A 20,687-nucleotide genomic window follows, 5' to 3' on the forward strand; every position below is an offset into this window, starting at 1 on the left:
CTTTAAAGGATCGTGTGAGCGAACATATGCGAGCTATAAAAAACTGTGACATGAGATACCCTATAGCTCAACATGTATATGAGTGCAAGGCACAGGGCCTTATAAAATCTTTTCGATTTTACGGTATAGAGCATGTGAAGCTTGACCCACGTGGTGGCAACAGGGAGTTGAAATTGCGCAGATGTGAGGCACGATGGATCATGCGTATGAAGGCTGTAGAATTTGGTCTCAATTATGATCAGGAATTACAGTATTTCTTGGGTGATTAACAATAGTACTCTCCCTTGCTTAACTTGATATTTTGGTCATCTATATACACCACATATGGGTATTATTTCTCTTCATTTACAATTGGACATGAGTTGGGCATGCATTGGAGTTTCCTAAATATTTAATGACAGCTTTGGTTGTATTGCAATATAGCTATAATGATTGGTAATCTCGGCTCTGAATTTTCTGTATTCACCATTATATCTATTGAGTCACACATGAGTTAGTTGCCAGGCGCGCAGAGAGTTGAATATTATGAGACGTAGTTTACACAAGTTAAGCCATCAGGATGTATGATATTAATCACCTAATCCCTTTATTTTAAGGGATTAAGATGTTTTACTGATCTAAACTATGAATATATTGCCATATATATATATATATATATATATATATATATATGCGGATTTAGCGTGACTATAATGTAGATTGCATGGTTCTTGACCATATAGTTACAGCGTATTAAGTCTTTGTCCGGATTTCCTTTTACGACATGATTAACAAGGTACCATTGTCGCGTTAGTGAACTTTATTCTGATTTTATCATACCATGAGTTTCTTTTCTCTTTTGACCATTCAAACATGGCGCCTTATAGAATTTGCTCAGATACTGTTACACATTCAAACATGGCGCCCTCTTTAATGTTGTTGCCAAGAGGCTGGTACCAGCGCCTGGTTCCTGTACTCGGGATCGCATTTAGCGTGGCTATAATGTAGATTGCATGGTCCTTGACCATATAGTTACAGTGTATTAAATCTTTGTCCGGATTTCCTTTTATTAGATGATTAACAAGGCACCATTGTCGCGCTAGTGAACTTTATTCTGATTTTATCACACCATGAGTTTCTTTTCTCGTTTGATCATTTAAACATGGCGCCTTATAGAATTTGCTCAGATACCGTTACACATTCAAACATGGCGCCCTCTTTAATGTTGTTGCCAGTTACCTTTTCTATTTCTAATTTTCGTCATATGATCACGGAAGAGGCTGGTACCAGCGCCTAGTTCCTGTACTCGGGATCGCGATAGCCGCATTATAGGTAAGCGGGATGGCGTCTGGCGCGTACGTTTTCTCTTAGGTTTGAATAGTAATGGATTAGAACGGTGCTAATCTAAAACGTTTTATCTTTAGGTCACTTACTACGTAGAGTGGACGACTCGTGTTTAGGATTTATTGGCATTCTGATACTTTGTTACTACTAGCGTGGATATTGATTAGGGTAAGTCTGAGAGCATGGCTTTGTAGTCCACGATCAGGTGCGTTTGTGATATCTTAGCATTACAAAATCCTTATGTATTATTGTTGCAGGCGCTCTTTACTCTGGCCTTTTCACTGGGATGGCCATTTTTTGATTTGGCTGCATTACGGCTGTGTTATTAGAGCGTGTGATTATTATACAGTCCCAACAGGTATTTATTTATTTTGCCTTATGAGTACCGTGATTGATTGTGCCTCATGTGTGACGCAATGACTAATATTAAGTCATTTACACTATTATAGGTTTGCAGTTCTTCGAATATTTAAGGTACAGATATTTCTTTTATAATTGTTTGCAGCATGAGATTCACACGGGTTGGTGAGTAGTTTCCCTAGAGTTATTATTTCGCTGATATCACCGCAGATCTGTGTTTTTCATAATTATCATTCTACTTAGGATTTATGTCTCACACTGATATCATGTACCCATCGCGATTTATACTTTTGCCTGTAATTGAACCGTATTTCTCTTTTGCTCTTAGTTATAAGGAACTATGTGTTCTATTATTTGTTTGGTGTTTGTCGCCATTGTTTCTATACTATTTGTTATTTGTGTCACTTCCAGCCCTGAGGAAGTCGTATGGGTTAATCCCCTCCAAACGACGAAACGCGTTGGGGAGTGGAAGAATCTCGCTAATAAACTAAGAAGAACTGAAGTTTCACACTGCATCTAATTTATTGAAATATTCATTTATTCTATAGCGTGTGCATCAACGTTGTTTTGTATTTCTATCAATCTTGTATTGAGCTCTATGGGATTTTGGGTGTTGTTCCCATTGTTGTTTGCACCGTTGTGATATTGGCTCTTATATGTCTAATACTGTGTAATATTGTTGGTAGCGCCATATTGCCTTTAACACCCTGAGTTTTGTATGATTTGACGCTGGTCCCTTTCGTCATCATATTGGGCAAGAATGGCGCAAAGGCCCACGGGGCTAGCGTCAATGGTGACTTCCGTTTTCCGTTTGGGATTGAAGTAAGCCAAATGGGCGGCAGAGCTCACAGCGCCCTTGATCTTGTTGAAAGCATGTTCGCACGCCTTGGACCAGTGAAATGGTTGGTCTTGTCTCGTTAGCTCTCGCAGTGGATAGCTGATGGGTGCATAATCTTTAATGTATCTGGCACAATAGCTGGCCATGCCCAGGAATGACCGAATGTCACTGACATCACAAGGTTGTGGGGTGTCAGCAAGTGCTGAGACTTTGCCGGGGTCTGGTCTCATACCATCTTTAGAGAAGATGTGGCCGTATAACTTAAGGGTTGCCTTGTGAAATTCGCACTTGTCTCTGTTGAATGTGAGGTTGGCGTTGATAAGGGCATGGCACACGTGGTCTAGGGCATTGTCATGATCTTCGCGTGTCGTACCAAGTACGAATATGTCATCACTATTGTTGAATGAGTTGGGAATGTGGTGGATCACTCACCGAACGGCTTCTTGAAAGATTTCCACCGCAGACGAGATGCCAAAATTGAGGCATTTATATCTGAAGAGTCCTTGATGGGTGGTAAACTTGGTGATGTATCTCGACTTCTCATAGAGTTCAAGTTGGTGGTATCCTTTGTTGAGGTCTAATTTTGAAAAGTCTGTAGCTCCGTTCAGGCGGGTAATCATGTCACTAATATGAGGTCCAATATGTCTTTCCCGTTCTATGGCCGTATTTGGGGCGCGCATGTCCACGCACAGGCGCACTTTGTTTTCATGACCTCGTTTGGGCACGACTACAACAGGCGACACCCAGGGGGTAGGTCCGGATGACCGTTCTATGATGTTCGTTCTCAGCAGGTCTTGGAGATCGTCATCGACCGCTTGTTGGAGGTGGAATGGTACTTTCCTGTGGTGTTGGGCCACTGGCGTTACTTGCTCATTAATATGTAATTTAACTTTGACAACTTTAACTTTCAAAGTGATTATCTCTCCCACATCGGTGGCATTGTTGACACAGGGATGGGCAGGTGCCGGTGTGTGGATATTCCAGGCCGCAGCGGTAGCAGTGCGGCTGTTGTTTCTGGGTTTTACTTGTTCTTGTCCCTCCATGGGACGAGTTCGTGGGTTTGTCAGACCTCCGATGATCTGGCCAACGTCTTATTTCTGATTGGGACTGAACTCGGAGGTCTTGTTCACGTTTTTCTGTTTTTCCGGCTTCCATTTTCTTTGCATGTTCTTCGGCTTGATCATTTATGCGTGTGACTTCTTCAATGTCGTCGAGCGAGTAGTGTTTTTTCAGTAGTCGACGTCGAAGTGATTCAGACTGGCATCCCTCGATGATGTGTAAACGAAGCGAGTCTTCAGTGTTGAAATTGTCGAACTCGCAGTATCGTGCCAGACGCTTTAGTCGCGAAATGAAATCGTCCATGTATTCATCGCGTTCTTGGGACGCGAGATTGAAGGTGTAGCATTCATAACCTAGGTTATGATTGTGGAGAAACTTTCTGTTCGGAGCGTTCTTCACGTCTGTGTACGATGCAGTGTCTGCCTAGGGCAATTCTTTGATTATTTGACCAATGTCTTTGCCCACTAGGTTTCTCAGTGCTATAGGTTGATGGTCAGGATCATCTACTCTTGAGCCCTTCATGAAATCTTCAAAGTCTTCTATCCAGCTCTTCCATTTGGGGCCCATGCTGTTTCCTGTGGTCAGTATTAGAGGTCCAGGGGGACGCAGGAACGATACCCCCATTAGTATGGGCCCGTGTGATGCGGCTGAGGCTGGGCCTGGTGTCGCATTTTGCGTGGAGTCAGGTCGAGTGGACATGGTGATGTATTGCTATCTTCACTGTTCCTCCTGATGCTTCCCACAGCTTTGCAAGGCCTCCAACTCTCTTTTGGCAGGCTCAGGGTGCTTCTCCTGTAGTTTTGCCTGACTTCAAAATGGCCGCCGGATTGGTGCCAATGTCTTCCTATAGGGCGCGCCTGACTTTAAAATGGCTGCCGGACGCAACGTCTGTATTCCGGTTTGAGAGGTGGAGAACTTGAGTTCTTACCCCAATGCTGTGCACCTTTCATTTATTTCATGCCTCAGGGACTGGCCTCTCAGGATGTCCTTGTTAGGGCTGCAACGCTGAGCTGATCGGCGGCGCTGCAACTTGATTACCAGCACGCCTCCTTCTGTGGCTGAACGCTCTTCAAATGCTGTTCGTCACTTGAGTGTGACTGGTAGGTGTACTCGCATCCCACCCTCGTCACCAGATTTAGCGTCACGTGAGCTTGAAATAATGCGCCGACACGAGCTGCTTTATGTGCTTCTTTATTGCACCTCCAATCTCTTCTAACTAACGTGCGCGCTCTCGCCGCCCCTTCTCCTCCCCTTCCTGCCATGCCCGACACGGAAGTCGTGGTCACGGTCAGGCATGGCGACACGACACTCAGGAAAGGTCTCTGGCTCGCCCCCAAAATCAAGGGTAAATATACAGTTTTCTTGCATAGTAGTTAGCACTGTATGGTCACGGTATAGAACGTTAGCATGCTCTGATCACTCATCCAGCAAATCACATTTTCCCGTTTTAAAAAATCACACAACCCTATCATCTTAGCACTTTCCCACTACATTAATATTGGTTCGCCACTTCTGACCTAATGTTGTCCAGAGGTGTTAGAATAAACTAGTTACATAATGACAGACAGCAATGTTAGATGAGAGGATTTCATGCAATGAGAACGCTGTAAACCTGTTCATTGATGAGTGATTTAGCTTGATATAATCATGTATGGACTGAAACGTTGCAACATCCATGTCTAAAATGCCACTGCTCTCACCAAAACATGTCATGCTGCCAATGCTGAAAGGGGTACACAAAAAGGTGTTACAAGAAACAGTTTTCAAGAAAAAAAAGTTACAAAACTCGATAAACCAACACAAAGATCAGGTACTACAGTTGCTCTATCACCAATGTTAACTAGAAAAAACTAGAGAAAAGGTATGAAATGCTTGGTGATTATTAATAATGCAGCAGATATGCCATCAAGCCAATGCTCGAAGGGGCATAGCGTCACAAAAAACAAACCAATGGCTGAATAGACCTGACCCAAATCCCCTCTCTGAGCTGTGAGGTTTTGCCACACTTCGCTAATCTTCCCTATTTTGTAAGTCTGTAGCCAGACCCAAAAGTGAATTGCTAATCATAGATACCTTTCTAAGCATTTTCATACTGAAACTAGATCACGAATTGACAGACGACGAGGAAAAAATAAATAAAAATGCTTACCTTGTGCTTGCCGCATCGCCATCGTCGTCTGTCAACTCCCCGCCCTACCGCTCATACCTACATGGGCCGCTTCTGATGAGCCCCTTTTAACTTTAGTATCAAAAGATGAGGTAAGGTTTTAGAAGTACAGTATAGTAATGTTCTTGAGAAAGATGTTCTGATTGTTATCTAGTGAAGAGCTTTGTGGAAACAATCCTGACCTGAAGAAGCGGAGGATGCTAGGTTGACGGGGTAACTATGCAGTAGTTGAATTTATGAGCTAATACACCTTGCGGACAATTTGAAAACTAAAGCTTTATCATCTAAAGAGCCAAACACATACTGTAACAAATTGAGTTACTGGTTGGGGTGGGGGGTCAAACCCTTGTCAAGCAGCAACCACAATTCTTACCAGGGTGAAGTCACAAGCAAACCCTAAATTAAACTGTGCTCAACCCTTAAGTAGCTTGCCTCTCAATTAAACTTGACTGCTCTGTGCCAATGTATAAAGTATTTGTGCAACACTTCAAACCGTGACACAATGAAAACCCACCACAAAGAAGCCCACAACAGAGTTAGAAAAAATGAATATATTTTAATTAATAAAACAAGATGAAAATGACAAAAATCCAATCAGTAGAACCAGAAACATTTAATGTCAAAGTTTTTAGTGGAAATATCGCTTAAGGGCATAAGGCAGCAGCAGTGGATATCGGGTCGCGCTGGAGCCGGACAAAGTCAAAAGTACAGGATGACTGCACCGGTGCGTGGGCTGGCTACAGGGACCTAGGTAGGCCAGCTGAACAAAGTTCTGTAAGTCCTGATTTGTGAAGCGTTTACGAGAATCCACATCGAAGATGTGTCTTGCAGCTGAAGCGATGCCTCGGTTTCCGAGATGATGTTATGCAAGGGCCTTGCGTCGTGGTCGTGGGTCCCATCGATGGGGGATGGGAGGGCCTGTTCCGAGGATGAGTCACACAGTGGTGGTTCCGAGGAGGCTGCAGTGGTGATGCGGGTCTTTGCGAGGAGTCCAATTCACGCAATAACGATGTGTCAGTTCTGATCTGGTTTGCACTGCGCAACAGAGGAGATGCATCAGTCGCGTTGGACCCAAAGAGGCTGGCAGGAACTGCAATGCAGAGTACGGCGTCATTGTTGAGGATGACATTGAAGAGGGATACGAGGGCCTGTGCCGAAGATGCGTCACAAGAGTAAGTCACAGCAAAATCTTTGAACCAGGCCCAAAGTTCTATGTTGGACATAGCACATTTTATGCTGCAGTTTCTCTCTCACTATCCCCAGCGTAAATCCACTGTGCCACTCGCAGACACGTCTTCACAGATCATGGCTCATGTGTGTAGGACTGTTCCTGGGATAGCCCAGTCATCTGCAGTAGATTTCATTGGGCTGCAGTCTTTTTATGAAATGTATAACGTTTAGAAAAGGTATAACAGCTTGAGAGAAACCCAACACCTACTATTAAGCCATTTGGCACTGCATTTATTTAAATTAGAAAGCAAACTGTTTTTGGTATGATTCTTTTCTTAGATTTACATGCGTGTCATATAGTACATTTAAATGTATTGTTCTATGTCATTCTATCGTGCTTAAGAACAGATATCTGTTGGTGTAAACCCCATGTGTATTTCCTGTCATAAGATCTTGATATTTAACCAAACGAGAAAACAGTTTGAAATGTCATCACAAATTTATTTTTGCTTAGACTGGTTTTTGAAACATGTTAAGTGCTTCTATGGAAGGATAGACAGATCTGTGTTCCCCCAGGCCTCCTGAGAGTGACAATACCGCACATGTATAGGTTTTCATATTCTCTGTCCTCCACAGACGCAGAATTGATTACATCAATAATAGCTATTTAATCTGAAAATTTCCGGGAATGGTTTATGAAATACTGCAATGGTGTGGTTGAATGAAACAAACAAAGAAAACATACAGTTTTAGAAAAATAATAGATTTTTCTTGGAACAGGAACTAAAACATGTCTGCGTTTTCCCAAAATGGGTTTATTGGCAGTGAACTCTCACAGAAAATGGGCGCCTCTCTCGGTGTTAAATTCTCACAGAATATAGTCGCTACAGATTTTAAACAACCTTTTTAAAAAGTTTGAATTCTTCAAACTCCTTTAGATGACAGTACTACCAGCTCCGAATAAAAAATATTTTATCGTTTTTACAATGTGGTGAAATTCTTTCTCTTATCTCCTTTCCATGTGGCTGCCATTTCCCAGTGATCAAGAATCCAGTTGAAAAATAGCAAGGACATGAAGTTTGAGATGGGGTGGCATCAGTGCCTGACTAGCCCAGCAGGGACTTAATGTCCCCCTGCCAGTAGGTTGAGAATGGTGCTGCTTTCTGAGCTAGACGGTTGCCCATCCAGCACTGAAACCCACCCCCACGGAGTGGCACCCTCTCAGCCCCTACTGCGTATGCCCAGAGTCTATACAACTAATGACACGACCAGTTGAGCACAGCAGTCAAATCACCCCCATCAATAATAGCATTAGAACTCCAGGCAATCACTGCATCAGAGTTCCAGTCTCTCTTCTGCCTGGAGTTTGATGCACTGGAGCATGCAATAAGGTGTGGAAGCAATACAGTTTCACAAACATGCCTGTGAAACCAAGCTGCTTCCTGCAGTGCAGATGTCAGACATACACATGGTTCACTTGGAGTGGTAAGGTGTAATTGTGCAGCTGGATGTTACACTTGCAGGTCTGATATTTACAGCAGGTCACATGACTGTCTGAGGGTGTGCTATGGTGAACGACCCTCCAAACCAGAAGTCTTCAAACGTTTTTGCTCTAAGACCCCTAAGGAAAATGTTTTCGATTTCAAAATATCTTTATTGAGAAATTTTATGCAAACAAAAAGAAAAAACAGAACAGGAGTTGGTGTCAGGGCCAAAGGCCCCTAAGTACATATGATGGTGTTTCACCGGGTCAGCAAACAACTGCCATCATTAGACGAACCCCTTGCCAGTGAAGTCGCCCCTTAGTCCCCAACTCCCGAAGAAAGAGAGGGAGAAAAAAGAAGGGAAGAAGGGAAGAAAGTGAAAGGAGAGACAGAAAGGGAGGAGAGAAAAGAGAAGGGAGAGTTATCCGGCGCCTCTAGCTTCTTAATAATATAACATAATACAACATCAAATGTCCGACCATGTCAGTGAACGTGGATGTGATGACCACATGGGAATTTTCTTCCAGAAAGACAAGTCATGGCGGCTTGTGAGAAGCAAAAAAATCGTCCAGGGTAGACCATATGTTCCTCGTGGAGGATTTCCAGGGTGAATGTTGTAGAACAATATTAATTGCAGAAATCAACAGTAGATCAAGGAGAGCACGAGCCCCCTCCGACTGCAAATCCTTCTGTAAAAAAGCAGTTACCACGGACGATAGGGACCTAGGAAGAATACAGTTAAATAAATTAGACAAAAACAAATAGACCTTGTCCCAGAAGGGTTTCACAACAGGGCAGTGTTTTGAAGTCACGCCCCCACTCTCTAAAAATGTATGGCAAGAATAGGGAGAGTGGGAGGGGCAGGGGTGAGCTTCAGGGTGGTGCTGAGGAAAATATTTCAAGGGTATTTTTCTGTTGCGCGTAATCCACACTATATGTGAGACTGATAAAGTGCTAATGTATCAAACCAAATCAAAACTGACCAAAAACACCATGCCCCATAATTGGAGTGTTGTGAGCCTGGGCTTCAATGAAACTGCACCAGCTGCACAGAAAGCCCTTTAAAAACAGCACTAAAGCCTCCCTACTTTCCTCAAGGCACCTGTCTGAGGAAGCTATCTATATCATTTGTAATCTAAAAAAATGTCCCCACCCATATACCACCACTTCCTCTGGGCTATCTCTTTGATGCTTTCCAAGGATCTCACTAGGTTCCTCTTTCACCTGGACTGCTACTATGAGGCCCAAGGGTCTGGACGATAAGAGAGCTCCATCTGAATGTGAACCTGCTAGCCTCTTCCCCATCACCAACTCATCTTGAAGGACATCTGAAGTTAAACAGATGGTGAAGTGAGCGGGATTTATGGAGACCCACATGCCCCATGATGTTTTATTTTTACAAAAGCATTTCCCATACTTTTTGTTTAAAAACAACCACCCCCTAACAGTTATTGTGGTCCTTGAATTGCCTCTGTGTAAAAGTGAAGGGAGAGTGGGCTTGATGTGGGGAGTAGTTTTCCTGTGCTGTGAAGCTCAGAGAGGGACACAGAGCTAAGGACGAAACAGGCATTCTCACCAAGGAGCCTGCTACATGAAATAATGGAAATGTGTGTGATTGTCAATCACCAAATATAAAGGCTGCTTGGAAGCCAGTTTAGGTTTTAACTGATTGAGTCACCCGAGAGTTATTCTTTTTGATACTTAGGGCCTCATGTAGGTAGCCAAATACCGGTCGGTAACGGCCGATTTTCGGTAATTATACCGTTACCGACCGGTATTTTGGCTTTTGAGATGTAGGGGGAGAATTTCTGTATTCGGAATTTACCGAATCGGTAAAATTACCGAATCGGTAAAATTACCGATTCGGTAATTTTACCGATTCGGTAAATTCCGAATACAGAAATCATATGTAGGGGGACTGTGTGGTGTGTGTGGGGATTCGTTATTTACCACCAACTAATAGTTGGTGGTAAATGACGAATATGTGTGTAAATGCATTATTTTGCCCATAGATGTGTGCAATGTGGCAGACACACATGCCCTCAGGGCATGTATGTGTGCCACATGTGCACACATGGCCGAATCAGGGGTGCAACAGGGTGTCAATGTGACACCCTGCCACCCTTGCATGTGCTCCCCCATTACCGAATCGGTATTTACCGATTCGGTAATGAGGCATACCTTCCCATCAATGGGAAGGTATGCCTCATTTACCGAATTTTTACCTACATACACTTTACCGATTCTTAAATACCGAATCGGTATGATTCGGTATTTTAGAATCGGTAAAGTGTATGCCACCTACATGAGGCCCCTAATGTCAGGGTGTTATAAGCCGAGTTCCAGAAAGTGTACTCTTAATAGACAAATGCTTGCACTAGGTATAGTTTACCTATTACTAAAATATATCTGTTGAAAGCACTTGTTCTATCTTAAAACACCAAATCATTTTTCAGCAGTCTACCTTACTGTGCATAATACTATTTTAAAACAATGACTTGCATAGTCTCAGTGCTTTCTGCTCCCCTCTGGGACCTTGTAACACTATAAATACACAAGTAACTATTCCACAAATATGCAGTGGTCACATTATCCAAATTAAATTTCATAACATAAAAGAATGTATTTCCTTCTAATTATCTTAACTTGCATCTATTTTTAGTTTAAGGTTTGTGCATTATTTTATATGCATTTAACTGAAAGCATAAAACAAACACTTGAAGAATATTTTGTTCCTTTAGCCACGTTTTTAACCCTGCCACCGCGTGGCTAACTAGAACAAAATATTCTGTAAGTGTCTTGTTTTTCACTTTCAGTTACCTACATATGAAATGATATAGAAACCTTTAATGACAAATGAATGCAAGTTAAGGTAATCAAATGGAAGTACATTCTTTTACATTATGAGATTCTTCCGGTTTGTTTTTTGTTTTTTTTTTGTTTGAAATGCTTTATTGGGTACTTTGTTAATACAGAAAGATATCAGCAAGTACAGATAATAAAATCAAATACGAAATTGAAACAAAGTTAAGGCTAATATCATGTAAAAAAAAGGCAAAAGCATTTTGTAAAGTTTTATAAATGAGAGGGAAAGGAAAAAGAGAGGAAAAAAAACAGAAACAGAAAAAGGGATAAATAAAGGGAAGAGAGGGAATGTTAACATTGCTATATATATATATATATATAAATAAAAATAAGGCATACTAGCAAGCAACTGCAAGAAAATCAAAACATATTATTCAGTAAAAAAGGTGATATAATATAAGGAGCATAACAAATAGAGAGGAAAGGAGGACAGAACAAATATCATTCAAGGAGGTTTAACATTTTCGAAAGTGATATGAGAATTTTTCCTCAGGGCCATGCGATCCAGGTACATGGTAAGGGGTAACCAGAAGAGATCTCTGTTAACAGTGGGAGTGCAGGAAGAGGCAAATGCAACATCAAGTCTATGAAAATGACAAAGGGAATTCCACCAACATTGTATAGAAAGGTTAGTGAGAATTTTCCAGTTGAAAGATATGTGTTGGAATGCAAGAGCAAGCATGAGGTCAAATAAACCAAGACAATGTGTGGGAAGGTCTAAAGAGTCGGAGAGGCTGCCCGTGAAGAGAAGAGGTATAGAGTAGGGAATGGAAATTGTAAAGAGACGAGAGATATATGACCAAACCTCATCTCAGAATTTAGCAACAGAGGACATAGAAAGAGGAGATGAGGAAGATCAGAATCAAGAAAGCCACAAGTCCAACAATTAGAATCAGGAGAAATAGAGGGAAAAAATAGATAGGGACAAAAGAAGGAAAAGAGGGGAAGGAAAAGGAAGAAAAAATACAAGAAGAGACAGTACATATCCAAAAAGGATGACTGAGGACAACATACCTGAGGGGGAGACGAGAAAGGAAAACAATGGGACAATGGCGACACTCAACAAGATGAGCCTCCCAAGTTTGGGAGTCCGAACTGGACCAGAACGGAAGAACGTAGGAGAAGAGCCACACGGATTGAAGAAAAATAAACCAACCAATCTATATTGAAAAGCAACGGAAACGATTAACATAGGGAAAATATGAGTATAAAAGAAGAGAAATAACCAGCTACCATGCAACACGAAAGATAACATGTCTTAAGACTAATAATATCCAAAGAGCAAAACATGAAAAGAGGTAAACATGAAAGGAAAACTACACTAAAACAGTTTATAGAACATCAAAAATACAAAACTGCGGTGTAACAAGAAACAAGAAGTGCGAATATAGGAACACAAAACCTGTAAGGAAAAAAGAAGGTTAAATGATCAACCATTAGAAGAAGTGGAAGTCTCCATGCCATTGGGAGTTTGAATATGAATAAAGTTTTTAAGTTCCGCAGGATTTTGAAAAGTCCATGTTTGGTTTTGTTATGTGACTTTGACGAGACATGGGTGGAATAGACCATATCTAGCACCAAGAGAACACAGAGGAGCACGAAGGTTTAGGAATTCTTTTCTTCTGGCCGCAGTAGCATTGGAGACGTCTTGTGAGAGAAACACCTTCTGACCCATCCAGGAAATTTGATGTTTAGATCTAGCTGCAGAGAGGACTGAGAGAAGATCTGTAAACTTCAGGAATAGAATGATGACTCCCCGTGGCTTAGTAGAAGTAGATGTGCAAGGAACAAGTCTGTGAGCTCTTAGGATGCTGGTAGATGGCATATCTGAAAGTTTCGGAAGAAAGGAAGTGAAGAATGAGACAGGGTCATCTCCTTCTAGGGATTCTGGTAATCCATAAACACGTAGGTTATTCGTCCTATTCCTATTTTCTAAATCCTCAGTGTGTTGCTGAAGAGCGAGAACCGACTTTTCCAAAGAGGAAATTCTTTGTGAATTAACTGGAATCACTGAGACTTGTTGCTCCACCGACGACACTCTGTTCTCCATAGCAGACCATTTCTCCTCAAGAAATTGCATCTTGTTATTGGTTTCCTCTACTAACGGCCTCAAAGCGCGTATCTCATTCAGAAGATGTTCCATAGAAATGGGAGATGGAGCATTATTAGGAGAGGGAGGATCCTGTTTCAGGCGCTTAGAGGATGCAGCAGGTGAAGAGGATCTGCCTGCAGAGGACTGCGCCGAAGAAGGACGATTGGAAGAAACTCCAGCCATTTGGCCTGTGTTTGAAGAAGAGTCCGATGCTGAGGAGGATGAAGACGTTGCCAAAGGAACACGCTTAGAAGGAATAAAAACAAAATTTGGACTACGCAGCTTTCCCATAAACATCTAACCTTCAGAGCGTCAAATGCACGGTGTGTTAGTTGATGGAGGCGAGCTTGGACGCAGGTTGGGGTAGTCAAGGGAATACACCACTCACAGGTAGTGTTGTGTCTCCTATGTAGCGAAGAGGGCAGTTGAGGTAAATAAATGTCCCAAAAGAAGTATTCATATATCCCTCAGCAGTAGAAAAAATACAAAGTTATCTGAAGACACCAAAGGAGTAGAAGCAGCAAACCTATCCATATGGCAGAAATCTGAGGAGAGTCACACACAAAGTGGCAGGCAGACTAAGGAGGCAAACTCAGCAATAGAGCAGCCTGGGACAAGTAGAGCAGGAATTATTCACCTTGGTTGCAGCGTTTAAACAGATATTGAGAGGAGAAACAAGGAGTCATTGTAGAAAGCAGCGTGTAAAAAGCACTTCGGCAAAAGCGGCAGTTCCCGATTATGAGGTGCACATAATCAAAATGGCGGGCGCTCTCAGGGAAAAAATACGGCAAAGAAAACAACATGAAGCGCTACGCCCTAAAGTCCAGAAATAGTCTCACCGGAGGCACGAAGCATTCCGGAACAGAATGCGGGCAGCTAATAAGCAAAGGCTGTGGAGAAACCGCATCGGTATTGCGTAAGAAGGTCCCGGTATGACGGAGCGGAATCCCGAGGCAGCCATCTTGCGCAGTGCTTTAGCCACGCCCCCCTGTTTGTTTTTTTAATCACTTCAAGGATTGCATGTAAATGAAGACAGCATGGAACTCTGCCAAGTTGCACTTCCAGGCCATCTTTATTTGCAAGTATTTGTTGAGCCATTTGCGCTCCCCTAGGAATGCAACCACACCCCCCAAGTGGGCCCGCACTACAGTTTGAAGAACTCTGCTCTAATCCCAGCCCCTTAGCTGCACAAGCGGAGCATTAGATGCCATGGGACTCTTGTTGTGAGAAAAGACTAGACTGTCAGTGAGGATGTGGGGGGTGGTATGTTGCATGCTGGGGGACCACTTTTGTTACTGGAATTGCTACAGAGCTTTATATGCTAAGGATGATTTTGGGAAGTGGCCTGACTATGGTGGGTTATCTAATGTGATATCGTGAATACTGGATTGCGTTTGGGGCTTAATATAATGAGGCCTTCTGGAGACAGATATGTGACTTTAGCACGCATGCCTTCACCGTGCATTCTTTACAACGCAGACAACTTTACCATGCATAAGTATACTTGAAATAAGTAAAACTCACAGATATAAATATATATATATATATACACACACACACACACACATACATACATCATTAATAATCGGGAGAACCAACTGAAATCCCCCCTTTTTTTAATTACCCATAATGCATTTTATCCCTACCCACACCTACACTCTAAAATTATCCTTACCAACGTACACCCCTACCCACTCCTAAACCCTAAAAGTTACCCTTACTACTAGGTCTGGGGGGAATTTTTAATTCCAGCGGCGGAATCAGAGGAATTTAATAATTCCGTGTTACTTTTCTAACGCAAAATTGCTGATAATTCTGCAGCTCCAGCAGTGGAATTAATCTGCAGTGTTTGTTGTTTTTAAAACAGTAAAAGGACCGAGGGGTTTGCACTGCAGTGCATAGTACTTGGTTTTCTTAAATACTTTGCAGATTACTGCACTAATCTCTGAACAGGACAGGAAGAGGGAGCAGTACCTCTATGTTTAAAAACCAATGCAGTGTATTTAAGGTCGCCGAGTGGTGTTTGGCTGCGCTATTTTCGTAGCCCAAAATGCATCCTTGCATCCATTTTTGTATGTTAGAGTGCATTTTGCATTAAGAAAATTGTGCCAAATGCTCATTCCACACCCTCATGGAATTCCATGGAATCTCACAGAATTTTAACGTAATTCCACAAAATTCTGTGGACTCAAACTTCCCCAATTATGCTCACCCCTACTTGCCACTGTATACCCCTACCCACTCCTAAGTCCTAAAATTACCCTTGCCACTCTACACCTCTACCCACCCTATAACCCTGAAAATACCCATATCACCCTATACACCTACCCACCCCTAACCCCTATATAACGTGACCTCAATGAGGAGTGATATATCGAGACAGACGGTTTCCCCATGTTGAAACCGCAAGTGGTTGAAAACCGGGGAGTTTGCGGAAAGTGGCGCGGATCTCGCATTACAGTGCCTTCAGATGGCTCTATCTCGTAATATGAAGCGCTGCGAGGCAGCAGGAAAAATGTTAGAGAAAGTACAGATGTCGACCACATTGAACTGACAGTAGATGGCGCGGTGACTCCTAATAAGAGGCAGCTCTGGGATCAAATGTGGAGGGCGCTTAAAAAAGAACAAAACAAGTGGTGGGAAGCCACCACGCTTCAAAAATATATAGATGTGGGTAGAGTCCCGAGAGGACTAAGAATCTTTGTTACCCCCACCTTTAGCGACCCTGATCCGGAGCTCATTAATGACTGAGCTGCCAACAACCGTAACTGTTCAACAATAATGTTGGGGCTTTTGGTCAAATATGCACGCAAAGATGTTGACCGCTTAGCTGAACAAATTGAAAACATCACTAAACAACTGAAAGAGATTTGTAGTCAAGAAGAATACAGTACAGAGATGGATAAAATGGAGATAAAACTGAACAAAATTGAAGAAGAAATTAGAGGCAAAAAACAAGGAAATTTCAGCGTGATTTAATAGACTATCAGAAGGGGCAAATTCTGACTTTCTCCAAGAAATATGACCAACTTCGAGGTAACAATGTCAGAACAAAAGAAATACCGAACAGTACCAGCATTAATAGACCTGCCAGTGGAACTGCTGAAAATTCGAATGAGAGCCTGAGAGAAGGAAGTGTAATTAGTGAAAGCGACATATCGAGTGTATCACAACAAGATGGAGTAAAAGACAAAATTTTAACAGAATTTACACTAATGGCCAGAGGTAGAATGACAACAAACAAGCAAGGAAATCGAGGGCGTGGAAGAGGAGGCAGAGGCGTCGGAAAGGGAAATACAACATCATTAGGAGAATTGGGAAGCCCAGTGGGAAGGCGAACAAGGGGCCAGCAGCAGAAGAAGTAATGAAGAAGAAAACGGTGATTAACCTCTCCAAACGCGAACTGAACGACCAAGAGGTAGAGATTCTTTCACTTGGCCTATCTTTTTGCCCCACTAATAATTTTAATTATACCCAAAGCCGCATTGATCTTTTCCACTTTACTCGTAAATTGAGAATAAAAAAATGGTATGCCACCAGATGTAAAGACAAAAGGAATATACCAAGTGAAATTCCTTGTGATATAAGTAACGGAGATGTTGATCTCTTTCACACACTCAATGAACTTGCTGGTGACACTGATTGTGGCAATTTATCAATTTTGAATGTAATTAAAGAAAAAGTTTGCATTGATATGAGTGCACAGAGTGGTTTTAAACCAAAATCGATTTTTCTTCCTCAAATAAAGAATGATGCAATTGATGTGTTTGAAAAGGGTGTTATGCAGGAATTCCTTAAACTCTCTAGGTCAAAATGTTATGGGGGATAAAACCTTTCAGTCAAACAAATAGCTGCCATTGAAAGCCTTAGATTTGACAATTCTATAGTCATAAAGAAAGCCGACAAGGGCAGTAATGTGGTGGTGATGTCTCGTGAAATGTACATCAATGAGGGAATGCATCAACTTTCAGATGGTGAGAGTTACGAACTGAGCAACAAGAAAGATTATGAGAACTGTATAACCAGTTTCCAGAGTCAGTTAGTGGATTGGAAAGACAGGTGATAGTTAGAAATTGAGGAATACAATTTTCTTATCTGTCGATACCCTAAATTACCAGCCCTATACCTACTTCCAAAAATCCACAAAAACCTGCAAAACCCTCCTGGTCGGCCGATTGTATCCTCCAGGGGTAGTTGTTTTGAAAATACTTCAAAACATGTTGATTTTTTTCTCCAGCCTTTTGTACAGAAGTTACCGTCGTACATAAAAGACACCGGTGACTTTTTGAAAAAAAAAAGCAAAATATTGAATGGAAAAAAGATTTTGGCCTTCTGTGTATGGATGTAGCCACCCTGTACACATGCATTCCCCATGATTTGGGGATACAGGCCTGCCGTTACTTTCTAAGTGAAAGATCACACAGATTTCCATGATTCTCTGTTGCCTGACCCAGAACTACTACACCTTTGATGCCAAAATCTTCAGGCAAACTCTTGGTACTTCGATGGGGACCTGCTTTGCTCCTTGCTTTGCGGGTCTCTATTTGGGGTACTGGCAGGAAATGGTGGTGAAAAAGTTAGACACTGTGACAGAGAAAATTGTCGTTTGGGCCAGGTACATTGACGACATTTTTGTTGTCTGGAATGGTAATGAAGAGGAAGCAAACAATTTTATTGAATGTTTGAATATCAACACTTTCAATTTAAAATTTACCTATCAATTCTCTAAAGAGAGCATTGATTTTCTTGACCTGAGACTTGTAGTAAAGGGAGAGAAACTTGAAAGTAGTCTGTTTTGGAAAGAGACAGTGGCCAATAGTTTGCTCCATGCTCGTAGTTGCCATCCCAGTACATTGATTCAAAGTATCCCTCTATCTAGGGGAATTTTTACGCGGAAAAAAAATAAAAAAAATAAAAAGAAATTGCAGCACAGAGGGAAGTTTCAAGTCCGAAAAAGAGACGATGACGCAGAGATTTCTAGAACGCGGTTATAGCAAATTCAGCATCAAAAAAGCACGTCTCAAAGTTGAGCAAAGATCCAGATTAAGTCTTGTAAACAAGAGTGAGGGTAGTACAAAAGAAGATCAGCCTAAATTAAGGTTTATTACCACCTTCAACAGACAGGCACAGAAAATGAGAAATGGGTTGAGAAAATTCTGGCAAGTAATAAGTACTGATAAAGATATTGCCAGCGAAATAGAACAGTTTCCACGAATAACCTTCAGAAAGGCCAAATCCCTCAAAGACACACTATGTAGAACTCTAGAGTCAAAAGTCTCAATTAAAACTGCGATTAGGGGATTTTTCACATGCCGAAAATGTAAAGCATGTAAGAACAGCAAGAATTGTAAAGAATATAAATTTTCTACCACAACAAAACCATATGAAATCAGAAAGCATGTCTCATGCAACACAGAATATGCTGTCTATGCTCTAAATTGTCCTTGCGATAACACATACATTGGCAGCACACTACATAAGGCGAAAAAACGGGTTTTAGAACACCTGAGAGCAATTAAAAATGGAGACAGACATTATCCAGTTGCAAGACACTTTCAAGAACGGCACAACCAGAATGAGAATCTCTTGAGCTTTTGTGTCTTAGACTCGATTGATTTAAGCATTAGTGGGGGCAATCAAATTCAAGAATTGAGACGTCTTGAATCAAGGCTGATTATACAATATCAAACCATGGCCCCTGGAGGGCATAACTGCGATGAAGAACTGTCAGTTCATTTAGGTTGAGTATAGACTAGTGTCGACAGTGTACTTCTTTGAAACACATCTATAAAGATAACAGTAATGAGATTATAAATATAAGAAACATATATTTAAATGGATGGGAACAAGAATGATGTAAATATCAATGAATTCTGAAAGAATTAAGTTTCTTTCTCTTTTACATTTTTGACTATTTAGTCACTGCTGTAGCAACGTTAATTGATCTGTTTGTCTAGTGTTTTTTATGAATTTTAACTATTGATGTAGACTTAAGACGTTGATGGACAAATTCATTTCTTTTCTCCTTTCTCTTTTTCCCTTTCTTTTATAAATTCTGTATAACTGCAATATGGAAGAAGAAGGCAATTGAGCTATAATATCTTTTCTCCTCTTTTTCGTCATTTGTTGTTGTTCGTTTTCCTTTATGGTTTTTATGGACACTCGTTGTTTAGCAATTAGTTCACAAGAACAAGAATGCACTGGCTTGTAAGATTAAATTTAAATTCATGCATAGATTAAACAATTCGAGTATCAGATCAATAAGTTAAACTGAATCCATCTGGATTTCTGGTTTAAAATGAATTTGGGACCAGACAACATGGGAACCTCTGTCCACTGTAGGCCTGGGCGGTAAATTCCGTTCTGTTCGCGGAATTTGCGGAATTTGGGTAATTGCCCAAAAATCTGCGTTCCGCGACTTCGCGAAATTTTTTGCTTGTTCGCGTTCTCAATATGCGTGTTCGCGAGATATTTCACCCCGAGCACGCAAACAGCGATCGCGAACAGGAAAAAAGTATCGCGAACAAGCAATTCCGCTTGTTCGCGGAATTTCTGCGTGTTCGCGGAGATTTTTTACCGTTTCGCGGAGATTTGCGTAACGCGATTCCGCAAATTCCGCCCACCCCTAGTCCACTGCGACATTATTTTGGGTCTTGAAAAATTCAATAATGATTAGAGGTTAGTTTTATAATCATGAGGAATCAAACTGGTTTATATAAATAAGATCATTTCACAGAATGTGTCTTTTGACTGATAAAGTTTTATTGAAGCCCTTGAATTACACACTAATGTGGCATTGTTACTCCAGTTTCTTTTATTCATTATTCTCCATTCATTTTTCCTTAAATTGCAGTTTAAAATACCAACAACATGTTGTTAAATGTTTAGAAACATGGTTTGTGTATTTAAATTTGAATTAACACTGGAAACTTCACTCGTGATCAAGGGGAGTGTCCCCGAAACGCGTAGAGTTTGTAGGAGCCACCTGGGTGAATAAACACTTTCCGCAAAGATTCTTGAGTCCACAGTGTATGCTGTTTTGGATAAAGTGCTCAGCGTTGGATATATATATATATATATATATATATATATATATATATATATATATCGCAAGTATTCTTCCGTTCACTTGTAAACAGTCCTCCTGAGAGATGGACACGGACCCAAGACGTTTGTGCAAATTCGTTTATTCCTCTATCGTCGCCATTGCGCGTTGCGGCTCGCTTGAGCCTTGATCACATGACTGTGGCAAGTAAGGAAAGTACCTTTTTTAAAGTGACAGTGCTCATACGTTTTATACCACGTGATTTGTATGACATAGCAGCTTTT

This window comes from Triturus cristatus, chromosome 1_2 (assembly GCF_964204655.1).
Source record: "Triturus cristatus chromosome 1_2, aTriCri1.1, whole genome shotgun sequence".
In the NCBI taxonomy this organism is placed as follows: Eukaryota; Metazoa; Chordata; class Amphibia; order Caudata; family Salamandridae; genus Triturus; species Triturus cristatus.